Genomic DNA, 24,235 nt, shown 5'->3' on the forward strand with positions numbered 1-24,235 from the left:
TGTGGGAGACCTGGAAGAAGCTCCTGGCTCCTGTCTTCGGCTTAGCCCAGCTCCAGCCATTGCAGCCATTTGGAGACTGAACTAGCAGATGGAAGACCTCTGTATCTCTCTCTGCCTCTGCTTCTCTGTGTAACTCTGACTTTCAAATAAATATATAAATCTTCCAAAAAATAAATAAATAATATTTTTGAGTTTCAGAGTTGCTTTATAGAAGAATTGCCCTTTCTACAACAACAAAAGAAAGAACAGGTACTCTGAGCACAGCTGTTATGTGGGATTTCAAGAACTGAAAAATCAGACTTTCAAAGACACATTACTCCAGGCTGCTCTTTCTTATGACTCATACATTTAAATACATGACACCATGAGATGTAAAGCCACAGGCATTTATATGACCTAAATACCTGCACTGCATGAGTAACAGGGTCCTGTTACCACATGCTACAAGCTAAAAGCAGGCATGCTCTTTGTTGAAGTGTTTTTATTATGTGTAGGAAATCCCGAGGCATATTACAGAAAGGTGGATCACAGGGACTCCTTCCAGTGGACTCCCATTAGAAAACTACCTGTATCTCTATCCCACCAGTTACTCCTTTGCATCAAGCTTATCAGTTTCCATGGCTTTTTCTACTAGAATACAACCATGTTGAGGGCAGAGTCCACATTATCTATCTTCCATCATCCGTGCTCACCAGAACCTAGTACATAGTGCTCAACAAATGTTGAATGGAGACAGGGTGTCACAGCAATCTTCATCTTTTCCAGCTTCATATTAAATTAGTAGGAGAAATGTCTTCTGGCATATGGTAACACATTTTATAAATAAAAAATTTAGACACATCTTCTGAAACACAAACTTGTAACAAGAGAAGACATTTGAAATCTAGATGGTCTCAGAAAATTCTGTGCAGATGAATGTCTTACCCAAGTGCTAATTATGTTCCTCCTTCATTCTTCCCACTCTCTTCATCTATCCACCCATTCATCTCCTTGTCTATCCCTCATCAATCCACCTATCCCTTATTCAAAGTCATAACCAGCTCATACTTCCAAAACTAGGGAACAAATGTTTTGCTTTGGACTTATTAAAATAATTACAGTGATAAGGATTACTTGTTCTTCTTAGTATAGAACTTTTTCATGATGCTCATACAATATGGGGTTTTATTTAAATTAATAAACATACTTTAAAATCTTTAACAAAATTTAAATAAAAACCTAAATCAAATTTTCCTTGACCACAAAAATAAACCTCATGGAAAAAAACACACGTTGTTGGGGACAGGGGAAGGTGGACATTTGTCCTAGCAGTTAAGACTGTGGGTTGGGAAAACTGCATTCCACAACAGAGTACCTGGGTTCAAACTCTGGCTTCTAACTCTGGCTTCCTGCTAATGGGCACCCTGAGAGGCAAGTGGCGATGACTCAAATTATTTGGGTTCCTGCACTGACAAACGGGGTTGGGTTTCTACCTCCTGGCTTTGGTCTGGCCCAGCCCAGTTACTGCACATATCTGGGGATGAACCAGCAGATGGGGAATCTCTCTCTCTCTTTTTCCCTGTCTTCCTTCACTCCCTCCCTATCTCTCAAATAAATATTTTTTGAAACACACTTTGCTACATTTTCCTGTCTTTCTACTATAAGCTGGTAGATTCTAAAGACAACTTGCTCTGTAGTGTTGTCTCATCTGGAAATGCATTAATTACACAGATTTTCAGAAGAATCAGAATTTCCTCAGTTTTGAAATAAAAATGAAAAACTTACATTCCACAGACAAAAGACTTTTTAAAATTTATTTATTTATTTGAAAGGCAAGGCTACAGGGAGGGAAAGGCAGAGGCAGAGGCAGAGAGAGAAGTCTTCCATCTGTTGGTTCACTCCCTAGATGGCTGCCAACAACCAGGGTTGGCAAGGCCAAAGCTAGGAGCCAGGAGCTTCATCAAGGCCTCCCACATGAGTGCAGGGTCCAAAGTATGTGGGCCATCGTCTGCTGTTTTTCCAGGCCAGTAACAGAGAGCTGGATTGTAAGTGGAGCAGCCGGGACACAAACCAGCAGCTGGGACACAAACCAGCAGCCATATGGGATGCTGGCACTGCCAATGTTGACTTAACCCACTATACCACAGTGCTTGTGCCAAGACTTTAGGTTCTATGTTTATTACAAGGTAAACAATGCATTCAAGATGAAGTCTAATGATAGGATACTTATGTGGGCAGCAAACTCATAGAATGACAATGCTTTAAATAGCACTCTGACCTCAGAATGAGCCCTTACTTAAGGCATATGGTCTGGCTGAAAAGCCCATGAGAGCATTTCAGGCATGGAAAGCCAAGACCCTGAGGTAAAAAAAATGTCGTACATGAAGGATCTTGCTGGGTGCGACCCCAGTGGAAAGAAATGGTCATCAAAGAAGGAGGTACTTTTTTCTGAAGGGAGGAGAGAACTTTCACTTTGCTTATGGCCTTATCTAAATACTGACAGAGTTTGGATTCAAAAGGCTTCCATAGCCTAGGTAGCTCATGTCAAGAGCCTCAGGTGATCACTGACTTCATACATAAGAATGCTAATTACTAAATTAACAACCAGAGTCACTGTGGGGGCCAGCGCTGTGGTTCAGTAGGTTGAGGCCCCGGCCTGCAGCACCGGCATCCCATATGGGCACTGGTTCGAGACCTGGCTGCTCCTCTTCCAATCCAGCTCTCTGCTATTGCCTGGGAAAGCAGTGGAAGATGGACCAAGTCCTTGGGCCCATGCACCTGCATGGGAGACCAGGGAGAAGCTCCAGGCTTTGGATCGGCCCAGCTCTGGCCATTGTGGCCATCTGGGGAGTGAACCAGCAGATGGAACACTTTTTTTTCTCTCTGCCTCTGCCTTTCAAATGAATAAATAAATCTTAAAAAGAAAAGTCACTGTGCACTAACTTCCCATGCAGGACCTCTGTCCTCAAAGAGTTGTATTATAATATATCTAAGTGCTCACAAAAGATGTATCTTTCTTGGGTGCTTCTTTAAAGTTAATTAAGTTTCTAAAAAAAAAGTGAAATTTTCAAGATGTAATGATTTTGAACAGTCCTGTCTGTACTGTTGAAGAACAGATTTTTTTGTTTTGCTTTTTGTTGTTGTTGTTGTTGTTGAACCCTTAATATAGAGTTGGTCTTCTGTGTATAAAATTAATTGAAAATGGATCTTAGTAGAGAATGGGACTGGGAATGGGAGAGGGAGGAGGAGGAGGGGTGGGAGAGTGGATGGGAGGGCGGATATGATAGGAAGAATCACTACATTCCTAAAGCTGTACTTATGAAATACATGAAGTCTGTATTCCTTAAATAAAAGGTTTCTTTGGGAGAAAAAATAAATAAATAAATGAATAAATGAATAAATAAAAGAATACTTATGTGGGGTATAAATGCGAATTTTGCAATAGAAAATACTTTGAAATAAAAACAGCCCACAAATTGACTATATGCATTGGAATAAGGCAGTTGTAGTGGTGGACATTGTGGTATAGCAGTTTAAGTCACCATTTAGAATGCCTGCAAACCATTATCAGAGTGCTGGTTTTAGTCCCAGCACTGGTCTGTTTTTGATCCAGCTTCCTACTAATGGGCCTAGGGAAATAGCAAATGATGGCTTGTACCCTGCCATCCATGTGAGAGATCAGGATGGAATTCCTGGTTCCTGGCTTCAGCTTGGCCCAGCCCCAGCTTTTGTAGCCATTTGGGGAGTGAACCAGTAGATAGACGATTTCTCTCTCTCTCTCTCTGTCTCTGCCTTTCAAATAAATATTTTTTTTAAAGATTTATTTTATTTATTTGAAAGAGTTACAGAGGTAGAGACAAAGAGAGAGGTCTTCCATCCGCCGGTTCACTTCCCAGATGGCTGCAACGGCCGGTCCGAAGCCAGGAGCCAGGAACTTTTCTTCCGGGTCTCCCACGTGGGTGCAGGGGCCCAAGGACTTGGGCCATCCTCCACTGCCATCCCAGGCCACAACACAGAGCTGGACCAGAAGAGGAGCAGCTGGGACCAGAACTGACACCCATATGGGATGTTGGCACTTCAGGCCAGGGCTTTAACCCACTGTGCCACAGCGCCAGCCCCTCAAATAAATAATTTTTTTAAGTGAATGTTTCAGTTGTGTTCTTTCAATAATTTAGTAAGACCAAGCCATCTGTTTTACATGTAATTTTGTCTGAGATTTTGGTCTCATTTTTTTATTATCTGAACAAATGTCCTGCAAAACTCTCTTAAATACATTATATTCAAATATTTCATCAAGTTCATTTTTTGGTCATATAGATAATGCCCAAAAGTCAGCAAAGTGCTTCTACTGACAGATTTACTATGATAAAGAACATAACATGAGAAAAGAGGCCATTGTTTTAATAAAGGCTACATGAAATCAGGACTGTTTATGCTTTCTTGGTATCTATTCCTGAAAAACAACAGATTCAAGATTTTTCATTATGGACCACTGACTGCTGGCCCTTTCCCTCTCTTTTCCTTCCCAAATGAATAACTATTTTTTTTCCAGGGACAAGCTCCATCCCTTTTCCTAAGCTGTAGATTTCTTTCCCCAGTAGATAAGGAAGAAGAAACCATTTCTTAGCCATGCTGGCCACAATCTTTTAAACTCCAGGTTGATGCAAGAAGCAATGGGGAGTTGAATGTTGTTGCGTACTTTCCAAGACCTCTAGACACAGATTTTTTTTCAACCTGAGCTGCAGAGAGGCCGTGAGGTTCAGTTCTCAGCAGTCTTTGATGATGCCATTGGCAGTCTTAGTTAAATTCACACAAATTGTATCTAAAACAATATTGAGGATGGCTTCGAACTTAGGAACAGAAATGAGCAATTTATATGTTTAGCAAAGCTGAACTTCCTGTATACCACTACTGAGATCTCAGAAGTTGGTGGGATTTTGGCTACTAGGGAAAAATGATGTCACAGAGAGCCACATCCAACCCAGCACCATTTACAGAATAAGTGCTGTGCCCACCCAGTTTTGTGTATTTTAAACTACATCTGGTTACTTCATTTCCAATAGATGCACTTTTAAACTTGTCCATGGCAAATATGTCTTTGGGTAGCTATCTCGTATTGTCCTCAAAGCTTATCTTGGCATCAAACTAGATAACTGTCACTCCAGAGTTTCACTGCACGTTCTCACTTCAAGCTATGTGACATCAATTTTCAGGAAGAAATAATACAGCTTCTTAATTCCATCTGTAGCCTAATTTTCTCCCACTCACTATGCCTGACTATTCTTCAATGCCTTAAAAATAAATTTTGGTGGAGAGGCTGCCGCCTAGCAATGTTAATGTCTCGCTTAAAAGCTGCCCCTCAGTAAAGGCCATGGCAGGAATTGCCCATTAAAATTTCCAAGCAGAAACATTGGCGTCAGTGTCAGTGCCAGGCACAAGATTTTAAAACTCTTACCATGCTGTCTCTCATCAAGTCTCGTTCTTAGATTCTTGCAGGAAAAACCACTTTTTAGAGATTAAACTCCCTTGTACTTGGCTTACAGGATTGGGGTTGGGTACCAGGACACACAGGAGTGTTTGGCTTGTATTGTCATACAGGAGAATGATATAAAAAACAAAAGCCAGACACAGAGAATACTGGCTGAGCAACTGAAATGAGATGAGAGAGTCTTAATACAGATCGAATTCTATGCTGGAAACAACCCTGAGAAAAAGTCCATATTGTTTGTGTGTGTGTGAGTGTATTAAAGATTTATTTATTTATTGGCCGGCGCCGCGGCTCAATAGGCTAATCCTCCGCCTAGCGGCGCCGGCACACCGGGGTTCTAGTCCCGGTTGGGGTGCCGGATTCTGTCCCGGTTGCCCCTCTTCCAGGCCAGCTCTCTGCTGTGGCCAGGGAGTGCAGTGGAGGATGGCCCAGGTGCTTGGGCCCTGCACCCCATGGGAGACCAGGAAAAGCACCTGGCTCCTGGCTCCTGCCATCGGATCAGCGCGGTGCGCCGGCCGCAGCGTGCTGGCCGCGGCGGCCATTGGAGGGTGAACCAACGGCAAAGGAAGACCTTTCTCTCTCTGTCTCTCTCTCTCTCACTGTCCACTCTGCCTGTCAAAAAAAAAAAAAAGATTTATTTATTTATTTGAAAGGCAGAATTACAGAGAGAGGGAGAGAGAGAGAGAGAGAGAGAGAGATCTTCCATCCACTGGCACTCTCCAAATAGCTACAACAGCTGGGGCTGGGCCAGGGCGAAGCCAGGAGCCAGGAGCTAGGAGCTTTGTCTGGGTCTCCCACATAGGTGCAGGGGCCCAAGCACTTAGGCCATCTTTCACTGTTTTCCAGCAGGGAGCTGGATCAGTAGTGGAGCAGCTGGGACTCAAACTGGTTTCCATACAGGATGCTGGAGCCAAAGGTGAAGGCTTGACCCAATACACGACAGGGCCATCACCAATGTGAGTATTTTTATGATTCTCTCCAGATATGGGTTCTTAAGGACCACAGACAATGGCATATCTATATTTGTATCCCCAGTATCGAATAGCATCTTATATATTCCAGTTGCTCAATAAATGATTATTAAGTGAATTATATTTTGGATTTATGCCACTGGGAATCCTCCTGTAGATCATGTTTTGAGAACTACTAGGATAGCAGCACATCTAAGAATCTTGGTTGGTTTTGCTTTTACAGAATTCTTGAACATGAAGATTATCTCTTATGTAGCTGGCCATGATTTTTCATTATAGATATTAATACATATGATGAGCCCAACTGCCATTTTATTTATTTCTGTACCCAGAACTCCATAGTCTCATAAAATCTACTCTATGGGAAAAGCATGGAGTGGTCTTCCATGAATTTCTAAACTCAACAATTAAACCAAATTGGACAAGGCTTAGTACTTTTTAAATCCAGAGGTTTCCTTTCTACTTGTATTACAAAGCAAATACGTCAAAGACAACTCCTCTACTCCGAATTTGTCTAGTCATGTTACTTAACACCAGAGCTAAATTAAAAATAAATAAATGGGCCATTAATTCTACTTCACCCACAGGATGATCCAGGCAGGAAATTCCTACTTGCCCATTGCTTAATCTAACCTTGCTAAATAAAGAAGTCTCTGGGTGGGGAAATTTTTAGTCAAATAAATTCCTAAGGATGATGTTCAGTAAGAGATCACCTGAGCAAGAAAGAACATCCACCTGTCCAGAAAAGCCCCAAACTCTGTCATCGTAATGGGATGATACGGAGTCCAAGCGGATGAGACAACCCAGCATTTCCTCTCTCTTCCCTATGGAACATTGGGCAGGCTTTCATGGCACAGCCTGTTAAAGAACTCTGTGAGTTCTTTACTCATTCCTTGTAAATATTTAGATCACATAATCTCAGTTTATCAACTATTTTCTCTGTTAATGGCATGTTAATCTGCTAAGCAAGTTTTTTTTTTTTAATCCAAAAACCATGTGAAAGCCCTAAGTGGAGAAATCTATGGATTTGTGCCTGGAGGGAAATTAATAGACTAGCAAAGGAAAACTTAAGTAAATCCTGGTGAATTGAGTCCAGGGTTAGTAGGAAGACCAGTTAGGAAAGAAAAAAATAAACTATAGTCTAAGGAATCAAATAGGATTAAGAATCTGCACAACTTATTCACTCACTTCTCAAACTGTCAATGAGGTTCACTTACATATTGGTCATCTGCTAACTTCTGTAATACAGCAACGAATGCGATCTTATCTTGGAGTAGCTCACATTAAACAGTGGCAAGGTTGTTGCTGAATGATATGAAACACATGCATACAAACATGCTTTGGAGAAATTGGTCTGAGTTGGTACCAAGTCTGTCTCACATTCAAACAATAAAAGCATCAGGGAAAAGCTTGTTGTTCAGACAGTAGGTAGATCCAACGAGGCAGACAATATAGGACAAAGTATAACTATTGAGAGACCAAAGGTAGTGAGATGGTTATGGCTTGAGAGTAGTGCAAGATCTTGAAAGAGATGTTTGGGAAGCAGGACATCTGGGAATCCAGATTGAGTCTGGTAGTTGGAGAAACATTGTTCCTTGAGGTAAGCGACAGGATATACACTACAGAAGAGATTAAATTCTCTGGCCCTCCCCTATCATTTTAGGATTGCACTTGCCCACCTAGAGTGTTTTAGGATTAGGACAGTTTTAGATGAGAGAATCAAGTGAAAGAACTATAAAATCACTGGTTGAGCAACAAACTGGAAGGGATCCATCCATCAGTTTGGTTGATCTGGGACTAACATTAATTTTTTTAAGATTTATTTATTTATTTGAAAGAGTTACACAGAGAGAGGAGAGGCAGAGAGAGAGAGAGAGAGAGAGAGAGAGAGGTCTTCCATCGATTGGTTCACTCCCCAATTGGCCGCAGTGGCCGGAGCTGTACCAATCTGAAGCCAGGAGCTATGACTTCTTCTGGGTCTCTCACATGGGTGCAGGGGCCCAAGCACCTGGGCCATCTTCCACTGCTTTCCTAGCCCATATCAGAGAGCTGGACTAGAACCAGCGCCCATATGGGATGCCGGCGCTTCAGGCCAGGGCTTTAACCCGCTGCACCACAGTGCCGGCCCCAAACATTAATTTTTTATTGATGTGCTTTTGAGAGGTAAATCAAGATTCTATAGATTGATTTGACAGATGAAATAAAGACAAAAAGTGCTTGACCTTGCTCCTTGTGATTATAGTTTGGGTGTTTGTTTCCTGTCTTTTCCAAATTGACTGTACGCTCCATGAGGCCAGGAACCTTGTCTATCTTGTTGGTTGTTATTTTCCCAGCACATAATTATGTCTGCACATAATAACTGTTCCGTAAAGAGTTTTTGTTGCTTAAACAGTAATAGACTGTGGGCCAGCACCATGGCTCACTAGGCTAATCCTCTGCCTGCGGCGCTGGTACTCAAGGTTCTAATCCCACTTGGGGCGTCAGATTCTGTCCCAGTTGCTCCTCTTCCAGTCCAGCTCTCTGCTGTGGCCCGGGAGGGCAGTGGAGGATGGCCCAAGTGCTTGGGCCCCTGCACCCGCATGGGAGACCAGGAGAAGCACCTGGCTCCTGGCTTCGGATCGGCGTGATGCTCGGGCCGCAATGTGCTGGCCATAGTGGTCATTTGGGGGGTGAACCATTGGAAGGAAGACCTTTCTCTGTCTTTCTCTCTCTCACTGTCTAACTCTGCCTGTCAAAAAAAAAAAAAAAAAAAAAACAAACCAGTAATAGACTGTGGTTAATACTGTGATGGCAGTACACACTGGTGCTCTGACAGCACAGCATTAACTCTGCCTGGGGATAATCCTTCAGGAAGGAGGGGTGTTTGAGCTGGAAGGCAGAGTAGAACTTCATGAAGTGGAACAGAAGGAGAAGGGTATTCCAGAAGGGTTAGAACATCATAAGTAAAGCAGAGTGTCAATGAAAAACTTGTTTTTTGAACACTGGTGTCTTAAAAAGTGGACAAACTTTCCCTCTCTCTCTCTGTCTGTCTAACTCTGCCTGTCAAAAAAGAAAAGAAGAGAAGAGAAGAGAAGAGAAGAGAAGAGAAGAGAAGAGAAGAGAAGAGAAGAGAAAAGAAAAGAAAAGAAAAGAAAAGAAAAGAAAAAGTGGACAAACTGAGTGAGGAGTAAATTTTCTTCTCTAGCTGCCATATATTGCTTCCTGCAGTTGCTGTGAAACAAGGACCACATGGGATACCAATGAAGACTATGGAGTGAAAATCTTTTGTCACATGGATAAACTTGTCCCTAATGAATCTCTCCAGAAACAACTTTTTCCCCCAAAGAGGACTCATATATAGCCTTGGACTATCTTTTTCTCAGAGGTTTATTCATGGGAGCATGAAGACACTGGAGAGTTAGACGGAAAGTAGATGGTGTCTGGTGTTTTTATTCATAATAAGTCAGAAAGGTTAGGGCTTCAAGGTCACTTAAGGTAAGCCAGGAACATGATAAATGTTTACCATTGAAGGATTATCACTGATGGAACATTTCATAAGGGCAAAAAATACAAGTGGAACCCAGACTTTAACTCTGTGAACATCAACTATGTGGCAGGTGCTTTGCTACAGGGCTACTCTCTGTTGCATTCTCTCAGCCACCTGCCCCACCATCCTCACAACTGCTAATGGGATCGGGGCATCATTGCTGTGTCTGCTGGGTTGGTACATGAAATCCAAATCAACACCTACCTGGAAGCCCATCCTCTTTTCCTGACCCCCATACTGCCTCCTAATACAAGAAGCTCTTTTGATTAGCAATCAAGCACGAAATTCAATCCTGAAGAACGGTAAGGGTAAGGGTGTGTGTGTGTGTGTGTGTGTGTGTGTGACCCCAACTAACCCCAGATCACAGTGTCTATATTTCACCCTCTTACGATTAACCCCGGGGTTAAGATATTATTTCTGAAGCCCTAGTTGAAATGTGGATAAGGACCTGGGAGGATTGACATGATCTCTCAATTACACCTAATTAAAGAGTTGGCTGTTTAAGAGCTTGACCCGACAGGTCCAGGAATGGGGTAGGGGGAGGGGCAGTCTCCAGGTACCGGGGGGGGGGGGGGGGGGGTGGTGTCTAGATTGAGGGAGTCCTTGGTGCCCAGCCAGATGCTGGAGGTTGGAGCGGGAGTGAAACCACGGGAGTGAAACCAAACTTTGACTTTTGGACAATTCTCCAGAAGGGGGTGGGAACACACCTTGCCCAGGACTCCTCAGGAATCCCATTGACAGGTGTGGACGTGGGCGAAATTAAACTGGGCCACTGCAACTCAACTTCCCGCTCTCGACCCACAGCAGCCGGGCCCGCAGAGTTAACCCTTTGTGCTCCCAGACTCCCGAGCTGCGGGCCACGATCCCTCCCCGGCACCGCGCCGGCGCCCCCGGCTCCCTGACTGGGCATGCTCAGTCGCCGCCCGCGTCGCGCTCCCCGGGAAACCTCTGCACGCCCTCGCCGCCAGCTCGCCGCCCGCCGCCCAGGGAACATCCCGGCTTGCTCCGCTCCACGCGACCCAGATTCCCGCCCCGCCTCCGCCCCTCCCGCGCCCGCAGCCGGTGCGGCAGCCCGGGCTGCCTCTGTCCAGCCTTGGCGCCAGGGACGACCGCGGCGACCGCCTTCGGGAAGCGCGCGGCCGGTGCGCCCGGGCCAGGCGGAGATGGAGACCGCAGGGGCGCGCGCCGGGAGCCGCTGAGCCTGCTGCGGCCGCCGGGGTCCAGGTGAGTAGCCACCCGACAGGCGCTGAGGGGCGAGGGGGGATGCCCTTGGTGAGGAGAGAGGCGGCCGCGAGGACGCGGGGCATCTGTGCGAGCCGAGAGATGCGAAGGGCCGGGGGCAGAGAGGGGACGTGAATGAAAGTACACACTACCTGGGTGCAGGGGCTCTGGGGTCACTCGGAACAGTAGTCCCCCTCCTCAGCCTGCCCTCCTCCCCCCAAAGCTAGCAGCCGCGGGGCTTGCAGCAGGTCTGCGCGAGAGGCCGTTTGCATCTCAGCCCGGGAGCTCCTAGCAACTGAACAGGGGAGGGCCCCACGGCAGAGGCCAAAATGGGAGGTGGGGACGGAGGGCTGCCTGGCTGGGGCGGCCTACGGGTCCGGGTCCCAGGGGACCCCCTGCCTTGCCGGCTTCCGGCGGTACGTGGCAGCCAGGTGGCGGGGGCGTGGGGCTGGGGGTCTTCTGTGCTTCTAGCCAGGAAGAGCGGTGTGAGGTGCTCCGCGCCTCCTCCAACTGCTGGGGAAACTCCGCACTGAGAGCCCCCGTCTTCCCGGGGCAGGTGGAATCGAAGAGACGCGTGCGGGAGCGACAGCTGACAGAGCTGTAAAAAGCAGCGCAGCGCAGCGCAGCGCAGTGTGGTGGTGGGATGTGCAGTTGTGGGTGCCTTTTTTTTTTTTTTTTTTTTTTTATCCAAGTGTGGGTACGGGTTGCCCCTACTCCTGGTGTTTCTGCTCAGCCTGCAAGTGGCGAGTCCGGTAACACACCTTATGAATATTTCAGGAACGACCTCACTGGCTCGCTTGCTTCAGATCAAGTTTAATGAATAGGTTTGTCAGCCTTTCTGCTCCGCGCAAGCAGGTAGAAGCCCCAGCGAGTGCCTTGGGCTTCCCAAATCACACCCCTTTCCCCCACCACCTAGGGAAAAGACGCTGCTAACTCCCAGTGAGCTTTGGAATGGTACCATAAATTGAGTCCGTCATTTGGAGAGACCGATTTTGGGCAGGCATCCAGGCATTGTTCTGCATCTCTGCAGTGTATGCGTGTTGTGCGGGTAGCTTGACAACCGTCCTTAAGTGGTGCTGCCAAAATGGTGGAAAGCAGGTAGTGTGTTTGTATGGGGATAAACGTCTTAATTCATTATCATCTTAATGACAACGGGTAGTTCCAGCAGACTTAATACAAGTTCTCTCAGAGGTCAATTCAATTGAAATTTTGGCAAACATACACTCTCGAATCCCTCTACACTGAGAGGTAGTTCTCTTTTTTTAATTTATTCCATGGAAATAAGAAATGAACATCTTCTCTGTAAGATATCACTGTCAAAAACAACGCAAGAACCAATTCATCTAGGGAACTTTGAGGCCTGGAGCCGGCTCTGGGCATCTTTTCCTACACTTTGGGCTGGAACTTCTATTGCACCATCACCAGTTCATCAGTAAACCCACACAACAGCTGTCAGTCCTCTAAAACGGTACTTTGTGCACAAAAAGCCTGCCCCCCCCCATTCCCTTGGCGCGATAGGTACCTAGTTTTCCTAAGGATTCCTCTGTTGACCAAATTCTCAAGTCTTCAGTACAGAATGGTGTAAGAGGCAACTCTTGCCAGCCCGTGCACAGTGACGCTGTGGCGCTTCTCTTTCCAGATGTTTCACGTTTAGGGAAGGCTCTTCCAACAAAGACTACTGCAGTTACATCACAGGCTCCACCCCCGCCTGCCAGGCTGCTTCTCCTGGCCTTCAGGAGGCAGGATGTGTTGCTGTGCTTGATTCCTGAGAAAGAGAGATCCCCAGAAGATTTTCCAATTTCCTCTTGGTGTTTTGCCAATTTATTTGCAGATATGGAATTTTCAAAAATTGTCCTTTATTATTGCAAGTAGCTAGGACTTAGCCATTGTAATAACTCTGTAAACATGAGCTTTTTAAGAGATATTGAGCAATATTATGTGGTATCCTTTATGATAAAATTATTGAGATGGTGTTAAAAGGCAATTCTATAAAATTAACAGAGTAAGTAAAAGCATTATGTAATAAGTAGCCTTTCCTAAAGCATCTCTCTGAGATGTTTGCAAGAAGAAATCCAACTGCATGAACAGACATAGAATCTGGCTGATTGAGAAGTTTGCAAAGCTTGGATGCAAACCACCAGGTGTCTTAAGGAATTGTAACCTGAGTCTGCTGAGAATTTTTTAAAAAGTCACTGGTAGGGTTGCCTCCCCTGTTAAATTTGAATTTCACATAAATAATGAATTGTTTTTAACTTAAATATGTGCCATATAACATTTGTACATACTGATGCTAAAAAAATTATTAGTGTGTATCTAAAATTAAATTGTGGCTGAAGAACTTTTTTTTCCCAACAACCCTAATTTTTTAGAAATGTTTCATTCCTCTTTTTTTTTGGGTCACTTAGAGGTTGAAAAAATAAAGTGGAGCAGAAATCATATGTGGTTCTGTAATCTGGGACAAGCTCAGTTCTGGTTCACGCTTTTGAAAATAACTTGTGCTTGGGAGTGAGTGATTTTCAACTCAACACAAATTTGTCATGTAGCTCTGCCTGCCAGGCTTTGTAGGAGACGCCGAGGATGCAAAGAAGAGAAGGGGAAGAGAGGTGGGAGTGGGGCCTACATCATGAGACGTGGAACTTGCTATGCCAGAAGTGCGTGTGTGTTGCAGTGTAGGAGCCTGGGAGAGAAACTGAACTCTGCTGGGCAGCTCCAGGCATGCAGTGAGATGCCCAGCAGTTTTGAGAGCTGACCTTGGGTAAGTGTGTGTGATCTTAACCTGGGACAGAAGGAGGAATGAAAGCCATCTGTAGATGGTGGGTGGAGCTGACAGTTGAAAGATTTTACCTGATGGTCTCAGTTAGTGTGCACAGTGGTCTGCTGAGAAAGAAGCCATAAGAAGGGGATTCTAAATGGATTTTCAATAGTTGCCAAGAAGGATGGAAGAAGAAAACTGCAAAGGGACAAGTGGGGCAGGTGTTTGGCACAGCATTTAAGATGCCACTTGGGATGCCCACATCCCATATTCAAGTGCCCGGTTCAAGTCCTAGCTCTGCTTCTTTCTCCCTCTCTCTCTTTCTGTGTCTACTTTTCAAATCTAATGAAAAGAAATGAAATGTTTATTTATTTTCATCTCCTTGAAAGGTAGAGAGACAGGGAGAAAACTTCCATCCATGGCTTCACTTCACAAATGCCTGCAACAGCCAGGGCTGGGCAAGACCAAAGCCTGGAGCCCAGAACTTTATCTGAGTCTCTTTGAACTCCAGTATGGCATGCAGGTGTCTCAAGTAGCTAAGCCATCATCACAACATCCACCCCTAAATTTTTTTTTTTAATAACAAAGCAATTGCTCTGCCCTTTAACTAATACTTGAAGTGCTTCTTCACTATTCCACTACCATCTCGGTTTCCTCAGATTAAAAAGTCATCATCACTTAATCTGGAATATACTTGTATTATTTAAAAGTTTTATTGTGTATAAAGGTAGATATTTAAATGTAATATTTGCAAGACTGATCAATATTCAGTTGCTTCTGGCCCAAATTCCTGAAGTAAGATAAGCAGATGTTTTGCTTTTAGCAAATCTGTTGCTTCAAGTAGGAAAAGCATTAAATTATAATCATTTTCTGATTTGGTTTCAGCTTTCTTTAAGGAAGCAGATTCTGATGCTGGGGAGACTGTACATTTTACAGAAATAGCCCCATATGGAAGTGAGCATAATTCCCATAGTATTAGAGAATACCTACTTTATGTGTTCCCTATGCAGTTAATTCTAAAAACATAGCACACCACATACATTTGTGTTTGTGAAGACCCAGCCGGTACTTTCACAATTAATCAGCATGGAAAGCATCCAGAGAAGTTGAAAATCAAACCAGTGCTTTCTTGGCAGAGAAGAATTGCTCATTTCCTGAAGATTCCAATTTGCAAAACTGATAGAGTGCCATGCTAGATTAAATCTAGTTATCATAGGGACTATTTTTTCAGAAAAGCCTCATGGATATGTTTGAGTATCCATATGTGTCATTAAGTTTCTACTTTGTATTTTACAATAAATTCATAAAGTCATAAAAATTACTCATACTTAACTATCATGGAATAGTTCATCAGAGTCTTTCTTATCAAATAATGATTCTTTAGAATAGAGTGAAAAGCAGTTCTATTTCAGGTATTTGTACTATTCCTTCCTGCAGTGTCTGCCAGACATGTCCTGCTTTAAAATTCTGATAATATGAGAAAACAAGTGATCAGGGACATAGTGAAGTTGCTAAAATTTCCAGGCAGTTAGACCACGGGTTTTATTTTCAGTGAGATTTCACACGGACGCGGCTTATTAAGGAAAGGCTTACGCAGTGATCTCTAGTGACGGCTTATGTGGACTATCACCCAGAAAAATCCTTGACTGAAACTGTGTGCTCAATTCACAGTAAATGCTCTGAATTTAAATATTCTGCAGACAGCATGGTCTTGTATCCTGGGAGCTTTTAACCTTCTAGCTCACTTAGCTGACCATGAGAAAGTCATAATTTACATCAGTTTTTATGCTGTAAAATGGATGATATGCACTTTTTTTTTAAAGCAGAGTATTGTGCTAACCTCAGTCTCAGCATCTATAAAATAAACATTGTATTGGTACAGTTTTAAGTGGTGAATAATTTTATTCTCAATATAATTAGACAATTTATGTCATGTCTGTGTACTCTCTATGATGTTTCAGAGGCCACTGAAACAATTCACAATTCGATTTTTTGCTTTTCTAGTGTAAAGCAAGATGATTGTGTTAAATGCCCAAAAAAGAGCTCATTAAGCTCTTTTTTAAAAACCAGTCTCAAGCAAGCTAATGACTATAGATTCAAAGGTTTTTACATAGCCTTTAAATGGAATTTCCATTTTAATTATTGGGATTACAATTTGGTTGATTAGAATACTTGGTATAAGAGCTTATTTCAGCTGCTAGAATTCACCTTCCTATTTTCTCCTGTACAAGTAGTTGATGAAAACCTGCAGTATGTTTTGAGGGTTTTATTCATGGCGAAATTAATAATTTATTTATCCCACTGCTGTCTTTTGGTTTAACAGACTTCATTAATGACATCATAAATTCAGTTCCCTAAATCTTTTTTACTTCAGCAGTTGGCATTATGAATATTTAAAGCACAAATCAATCTCTGGAATGAATTTACTACACAAGTACATTTCTCCCTTTTCCTTTTAAAGAAGAATAGGAATATTCTACTCTTCAGAATTTGGAAGCAATTCCTGAAGATTTTATATTCCATTAGAATATTTACATTTTAATTTCAGATATCTTTGGCCTTGGAATCCATTTAAATTAGCAAAACACTTAAACAATTGCAATTAGTTGAGAAAATTAATCATTCATTCCCTTAAAATGGCATTTATGAAAGCTTCTTTAATTAAAATACCTTTATTATAATACCTAACATAGAATTTTGATCTTCATATTCTGTCTCATGTATGTGTGCAGCTCAATATATGAATCCAATATATGAAAATCAAGACTTTCGAAACAGATGGATCATGTTTTTTTCTTTACAAAACAGTTCTATGCCATGCCAAAAATCTCCCTTACTCTTCCTTTAAATTGTAGATAACCTGGAGTATTTAAAATAAATCAGTCTCATTAAATTTTTACATATACACAGTCCATCTGGGACTCATGTAACAACTAGGCTCTTGAGCAATCTTTGTGGGTGAGAGGAAGAAAATGTGTCTGGGATATGGTCTCATAGCTACTTTGATCAGCTGTACCCAGAGCATGTTCATAGATGTAAGAAGCTGGCTTAGAAGGTGGTTTCTGTTGGCTTGTTTAGAGCTAATTATTTGGCAATGATATTTCTACAATTTTATCAATGACTGAAATATATGCATTGATCATGTTAAGCTCAAAGCAGTAGTAAATTTGTGTGACAATCAGGATTAAATTTGATGTCTTTTAGTTTAGAGGAAGTATTGAAACTAAGATTGTATCATATATTTAGGTTCCAAAATCAGATGCCAAGGACATAGTGTAGAATTCTTAGTTTGCCAACACTTTAGTTGTGAAAAATAATTTTATTTCATTTGAATATTAGCTAAGAGTAAAAAGAAATTAATGTGATATCTGGTTGGGTTCATAGATGAATAGTCTAGATCAAAAAATGTAAAAGAGTGACACATCTGAGGCCACCTGCCAGGGATTTAATAAGAGAGAATGCCCTTACTGGGCAGGACTTTCACCCAGCTGACTTTAAGCACCTCCGAAATCTCATCATGCAGTTGAAATTGAGTCCCAGTCACTTATGTAAGAATCTGCCAGTTCCTAACTTGGTTTAGAAACATTAATAACTGAGGTACTACTGTATGTCATTTCCTTGGTTTATGATGAATATATAGCCTTATCCTTTCCCACTTAATAATTATTCCTTAGGCAATTAATCAATTATAACTTAAAGTAAATGCATCTACTCTGTGACTACTGTTAGGTTAAATTAAAGAGGCTATTTCTAGTTATTCTGTAATTATCTAAGATCACACATGAAATTCATGGTTCAAAATGATAAGATATACTTTGAATAGCCATAAAATAGACATGTGTCCAAGATTTAAGATAAAATCTCACAGGATGCCTGATCAAATTAGACCAAAAGGAAAAGTGAACATGTGTTCACTCTGAGGGTACTGTGTGTGCTCTGTCATTACTCTGTGTTGTGTTTGGGCTTTCAATTGTATTTGTTTAGAGAGTGGACACTTGTCATTCCTTTTCAATGCTGCCATTTGAGGTCCATTTTTATATTAATGGCTGAGTTAGTTAAGGTTTCCCAGAGAAACAGACCAATAGGAGGTGTGTGTGTGTGTATGTGCGCGTGTGTGTAAAGAGATTTATTATGAAGAACTGGCCAACTCAGTTATAGAGGCTGACAAGTCCCACAATCTGTAAATTAGAGACCCAGGAAGCTAGTGGTACAATTCCAGTCTAAGGATAAGGAAAAAAAAAAAAAAAAAAAAAAAAAGATGAGTTTCCCAGCTCAGCAGGCAGGTAGGAAGCAAAAAGGGATTTATTCTGCATTCTTTAACCTTTTTGGACTATTCCTATTCTCAGTGGATTAGATGTTGCTCTCCCATGTTAGAGAGGGCAGTCAACTGAGGCCACCAGTTTAAATGCTGATCTCATTCAAGAACACACCCAGAAATGGTTCACCTGGGCACCCCTTGGCTTTGTCAAGGTGACACATAAAGTTAACCATCACAGAGGTTCTCCTCTATGATGAGATAGAGCCCGTTCCCACGGTAGGAGCTGAAAGTGCCAGATACTTCCCTCCCTTACACCATAAGCCAGTAACCCGGACTCTGCCCCAATGGCGGATGTCTCAGCAGGCAATGCCCCTTCACCAAGAACTGGAAGGTCAGAGGCACCAGTTCTGGTCTCTACCTGGTGGTGGCAGTAGCAGTGTCTTTTATTGGATTGGTTTGGTGTGGGGAGCAACTCGGACTAGACTAAGTTACTGGAATTAAGACTTATTCTATGCATCTGCTCTCCCACAATATGGCGCTGAGAACGGAGAAACAGCTTCTACACAGCTGCCTCCAGTTCAACCAATAAACTGTAGGACCTGCTCCTGATTGGAGGAGAGCAGTGTATTCGGCGTGTGGGTAGCAGAGTTGGGATTGGTGGAAGAGGACTATAAAGGAGGAGAGAGACAGCATGCACTAGGAACATCTAAGGGGAACATCTATGAGGAACACCTGAGCAGCCCCCGAGAGAGCCGGCCGGTGGTATGCCGCTCCCCCGCGGAAGTGGGGAAAGTGGCTAGGGGGAACCGCCCTTCCACGGAGGTGGAAGGGACAGTAGCCAACCCGGGAAGAACCAGCAGCAAACCCGGGGAGGGCAGGGTCCTGTGTCGTTCCTCCACGAAGACGGGGAGCGACAGTTTGGTGTCATCATTAAGCACTGGTATTTAAGTGCAAGCACACCACAACCACAACCATGGCAAATAAATGCCCTCACATGTCCTCCACTGCTTCTAGGGTTCCTTTCCACATTACAGGATATAGTTTGATGGATACTGTTGGGTCTCAGCCTATCTCTGAAAGTTTCTTTTATTAAAAATTTTGAAATTTAACTAATGTAACATCTACATGAGTTGCCTAGGCTATGGAAGCCTTATGAATCCAGGGACTCCATCAGTATTGAGACAAGGCCATAAGCAAAGGGGAAGTTCTCTCCTCCTTTTAGAGAAAAGTACCTCCTCCTTTCCACAGATGTCTCACTCACAGAGATCTTTCATGTAGAACATTTTTTGCCACAGTGTCTTGGCTTCCATGCCTGAAATTCTCTCACAGGCTTTTCAGCTGGACCAGGAAGCCTTAAGGGATGATTCTGAGACATGTATTTATGAACTACTGCCAGGGGAACAAGTGAGAGGAGATAATTTATTGATTTTTAGAGACTCTTAGTGTGACAATAAGAGGTGGGATAAGAAAGGATACTTTTCAGGAAAATAAATACCATATTTCATCAATTCCAATGGGTAGATTTTTCCTACAGTTTAACATTTATAAAGTTAGGAAGCATATGTCATATTTTAAATATCACTTTTTACTGCTCAACTCATCTATCATATTTCACTGGATCTTTGATGTCATTGTTGTATACAACTGTATTTTGCACCACTAAGAAAAAAACTCATCAAATAATTATTTAAAAACAATTATTCCTAATAGTTAATTAGAGGTTGTAGACTAGAGGATTCAAAGAGAACTAAATCAGTTATGAAAATGATGTGGGTTAAATATCAAATTGCTTCTTGTTGTTTCAGAGTTTCCCAAAGCTGTTAAAGAGGATTTACCTGGGACTTCTGTTATAAACAAATTTAGACACTAATCATCATAACCTTACTGGATTGTTAAAAAAATTCCTAGTATATTTATAGTGATTCTGAGTTTTGTGGATGGTACATTTTTAAAAATAGCTTTTTACTTGGAAAATTTCATATGTATACAAAAGTAGGCATGTATTTTTTAATAGCAGGTATTTTTAGTAGTATTTTTAAGATATTTTTAAATAGTAGGGTTTTTTAATACCAAGTATTAAAAATATCAACAATTCATGACCAAATGACCAGTAGTGTTTGATTTCTAGTCCTACTCTCTATCTTTTTTATTTTAAAGCAAATCTTAGATACTATATCTTGTCATTTATATATATTTCAGTATGTATCTAAAATACAATGTCTTTTATTTATTTTTTGTTTCAACCAGTTTTTATTTACACAATATAAATCTCTTCAAAAAGATACATTTCTTTATTTAGTCAATGGTAAAAAACCTTGTTAGAAAGAAACAAAGCCTAAACATCAACACTTGTATTTAAACAGAAATACAGATCATTAAAAGTATATGAATGGGGCTGGCGCTGTGGCACAGTGGATTAATCCTCCACCTGCAGCGCTGGCATCCCTTATGGGCACCGGCTGCTCTTCTTCCAATCCAGCTCTCTGCTATGGCCTGGGAAAGCAGTGGAAGATGGCCCAGGTGCTTGGGCCCCTGCACCTGCGTGGGAGACCCGGAGGAGGCGCCTGGCTCCTGGCTTTGGATCGGCTCCGCCCTGGCCGTTGTGGCCATTTGGGGAGTGAGTCAGAGGAAGGAAGACCTTTCTGTCTCTCCCTCTCATTGTCTGTAACTCTACCTCTCAAATAAAATCTATAAAAAAAAAAGTGTATGAACACAGAACATAAAATACAGTTTTTACTTAAGCAGTTGCATGAATGAGGCTGTTTTTAAGTTTCTTCAGTGACAACCTCATTTTAACCATTGAAAAAATTGTACTTAAATTAACAGTAGTAAAAATTCAAATTTAAACATGAAAATATGGAACAACAACAAAAGGACAGGAATTATCTTCATTACCAGATTAACAAATTTGTGGGTACTCAGATACTTTCTGAAGCATATCAAGACCCTACATCAAAGGTTGCATTCATTTGAGAAGTATCAATATGTGTTCAGTGCTGAGACTATTTGTAGCACTTACAGTATATACAAAAGAGCATTAGACTACTATGGTTCACATTTGAGAAACAGATTTAAGCTTTATGCTACAACTTGGCAATTTAACATTATAATTAATGCAGTAACAATTACTCATTTCATAAGTTTTCCTCTGAAACACAATAAGCATGTTATTATTTAAGCACATGGAATAATGCCATGTCTTCTTCCTTATAATACTAAATTTTAAAATCCAAATACTTTGTATCATGGAAACTTTACCTAGTTGTGCAAAGACTCCCAAATACAGTATAGTCATAACATTTCTTCTTTGTCGATTCCATTAATTTATAGTTATTTTAGCACAGAGATAGTTATTTTAGTACAGATTATTGGGCAACACAAATGTCAGTGTGTCACTACCTGTATTTAAGTACAAGTACACCACAACCACAACCATGGCAAGTAACTGCCCTCACAGGTCTTCTACTGCTTCTGGGGTTCCTTTCCACATCACAGATAATGGTTTATTGAATACTGTTGGGTCTCAACCTATCTCTGAAAGTTCCTTTATTAAAAAGTTTGAAATTTAACTAGTGTAACAACTATAGTCTCAGTAAGCTGGCCTTTTTTCTTACTCTTCACTAACTAGTTCAAATATAGTGTGTAATGTTTTAAATTTTTATTGACACCTTATTAAAATGATTAAAGGTATCTAAAATACCATTAGTGGGTAAAGTATTAACCAAAAAAAAAAAAAAAAACTCACTAAGAGTATTTTTGAGACTATTTTTTTTCCTAACTAGAAGAGCTATAGGATTCATAATAAACACAGATATAATGACACTTCACCTTGCTGTTTTACAACATCAGTAATAAGAGTAAATGCATGAAGCATAGAAAAGAAGAGCAGAATTTCAGGAGAAAAATGTAGTAAACACTTAAATTTTGGAAGCCTCAAACACAAAAGTGTCCATAGTACTTATAAGGACTTATCATTATTTTCATCCTGTAAGTAGTTCAAATCTTTATTTTACTTCTAATTTTATCCAGAAATAAAAACCTAATTCATTACATAATGTATCATCAATTTCAGTTTTCAGGTATTCAAGTAATGAAAACCCAAGTATTGTGGCAGCAACACACTTATGGACTGAGTTTCAAAGTCAGGGAAAAATTCATTTAAAATAACTGATAACATTGGCTGGCGCCGTGGCTCACTAGGCTAATCCTCCACCTGCGGCGCCAGTACTCAGGGTTCTAGTCCTGGTTGAGGCGCTGGTTCTGTCCCGGTTGCTCCTCTTCCAGTCCAGCTCTCTGCTGTGGCCCAGGAAGGCAGTGGAGGATGGCCCAGGTCCTTGGGCACTGCAACCGCATGGGAGACCAGGAGGAAGCACCTGGCTCCTGGCTTTGGATCGGCGCAGCACGCCGGCTGTAGCAGCCATCTCAGGGGTGAACCAATGGAAGGAAGACCTTTCTCTCTGTCTCTCTCACTGTCTCACTCTGCCTGTCAAAAAATAAATAATAAATAAATAAATAAATAAAATAACTGATACACTCTTCTGTCCAAAGATATAAGAACTAAAACTTAACACTGTAATCACACAAATGATATATACTAAGAGAAGGGAAAAAAAAAAAAAAGATGGTCCAATATAATCAATGTCTTCTTTCTAAAAAGATTCAAAAAAGATGGCCTTAGTGTGTGACTAGATTCCCAGTAACAGGATATTCTGAAATCTAAGGAACTACAGAAGAAAAAACCAGAGTAAGTTAAATTTCCCTGCTGTTTTTCCATAAATGTTCCTATTGTTTACTTGGGATTTCCTTTGTACTTTTACTGGGAGATTTTCTGCCTTCAACTTCTTTCATAGTGATGACCATGTTTCTGTATGTAGCACATCCTTAAGCATCTTTTGTAAGGCTGGACAAGTGGTGACAAATTCTTTCAATTTCTGTTTGTCATGGAAGGTCTTTATTTCACTTCCTTTCATAAATGAGAGCTTTGCAGGTACAGTATTCTATGTAGACAGTTCTTTTCTCTTAAGACTTGGATTGTATTTTGCCATTCTCTCCTAGCCTGTAGGGTTTTTGATGGGAAGTCAGCTGTGAGTCTAAGTGGAGATCCTCTGAAAGTAATCTGATGTTTCTCTTGTGCACATTTTAGAATCTTTTCTTTTGTTTTACTCTGGAGAGTTTTATTACAATGTGTAGTAGTGCAGATGTTTTCTGATCATGTCTATTAGGAGTTATATGTGCTTCCTCTATTTGAACATCCCTTTCTTTCTCCAAAGTGGGGAAGTTTTTCTGTAATTATTTCACTAATAGGCCTTCTAATCCTGTCTCTTTTTCCACGCCTTCAGGAACTTCTAAGACCCATATGTTGGGTTGTTTGTTGGTATCCCATAGATCTCCAACACTGCTTTTTAGTTTTCTAATTTCGTCTCTCTCTTTTTTTTTTTTTTTTTTTTTTTGGCCTGACTAAAATTTCCAGAGATTTGTCTTCTAACTCAGATATTCTTTCTTCTGCCTCACTGAGTCTGTTGTTAAGGCTTTCCACCGCATTTTTTAATTCAATCTATTGAATTCTTCATTTCCAGTATTTCATTTTGATTTCTCTTTGTCCCAGAGGGACAAATATCATATGTTCTCCCTGATTGGTGACAACTAACCGAGCATCAAAAAGGAAACCTGGTGAAGTGAAATGGACACTATGAGAAACAGTGATTTGATCAGCCCTTGTCATCAATGTTGATGTACAATTTAATGTTTTATCCCTTTTAGTATTTTTTTGTTCTACTTAATATTATTGGTTGAACTCTGTAATTAATACACAGTTATTCTTAGGTGTTTAAATTTAACTGAAAAGGGATCCCAGTTAAATATAAGAGTGGGAATAAGAGAGGCAAGAGATGTACAATTTGGGACATGCTCAAGCTGACTTGCCCCAAATGGTGGAGTTAGAAATGTGCCAGGGGATTCCAATTCAGTCCCATCAAGTGGCATGTACCAATGCCATCTCACTAGTCCAAGTGATCAATTTCAGTTCATAATTGATCACACT

At 41.5% G+C, this 24,235-nt stretch overlaps 1 protein-coding gene across 7 annotated transcripts in view; it reads left to right on the plus strand.

Annotated features, from left to right (window-relative positions):
* The first annotated feature begins 10,980 nt into the window (after window positions 1-10,980).
* The window catches only part of ELMOD1 (ELMO domain containing 1), a 71,209-nt gene continuing 57,954 nt past the window's right edge, over window positions 10,981-24,235 (plus strand). For 3 of the 7 annotated variants that reach the window (XM_002708412.6, XM_008261903.5, XM_051849756.3), the window contains exon 1: window positions 11,047-11,188. The gene's annotated coding sequence lies outside the window, so the exon portion shown is untranslated. Of the gene's footprint in view, window positions 11,189-24,235 lie in introns of all 7 variants that reach the window. The other 4 variants (XM_089333476.1, XM_089333473.1, XM_089333477.1 and 1 more) reach the window with 4 other exon arrangements.

Source organism: Oryctolagus cuniculus, chromosome 1 (genome assembly GCF_051225735.1).
Source record: "Oryctolagus cuniculus isolate XC-2025 breed Fujian yellow rabbit chromosome 1, ASM5122573v1, whole genome shotgun sequence".
NCBI lineage: Eukaryota > Metazoa > Chordata > Mammalia > Lagomorpha > Leporidae > Oryctolagus > Oryctolagus cuniculus.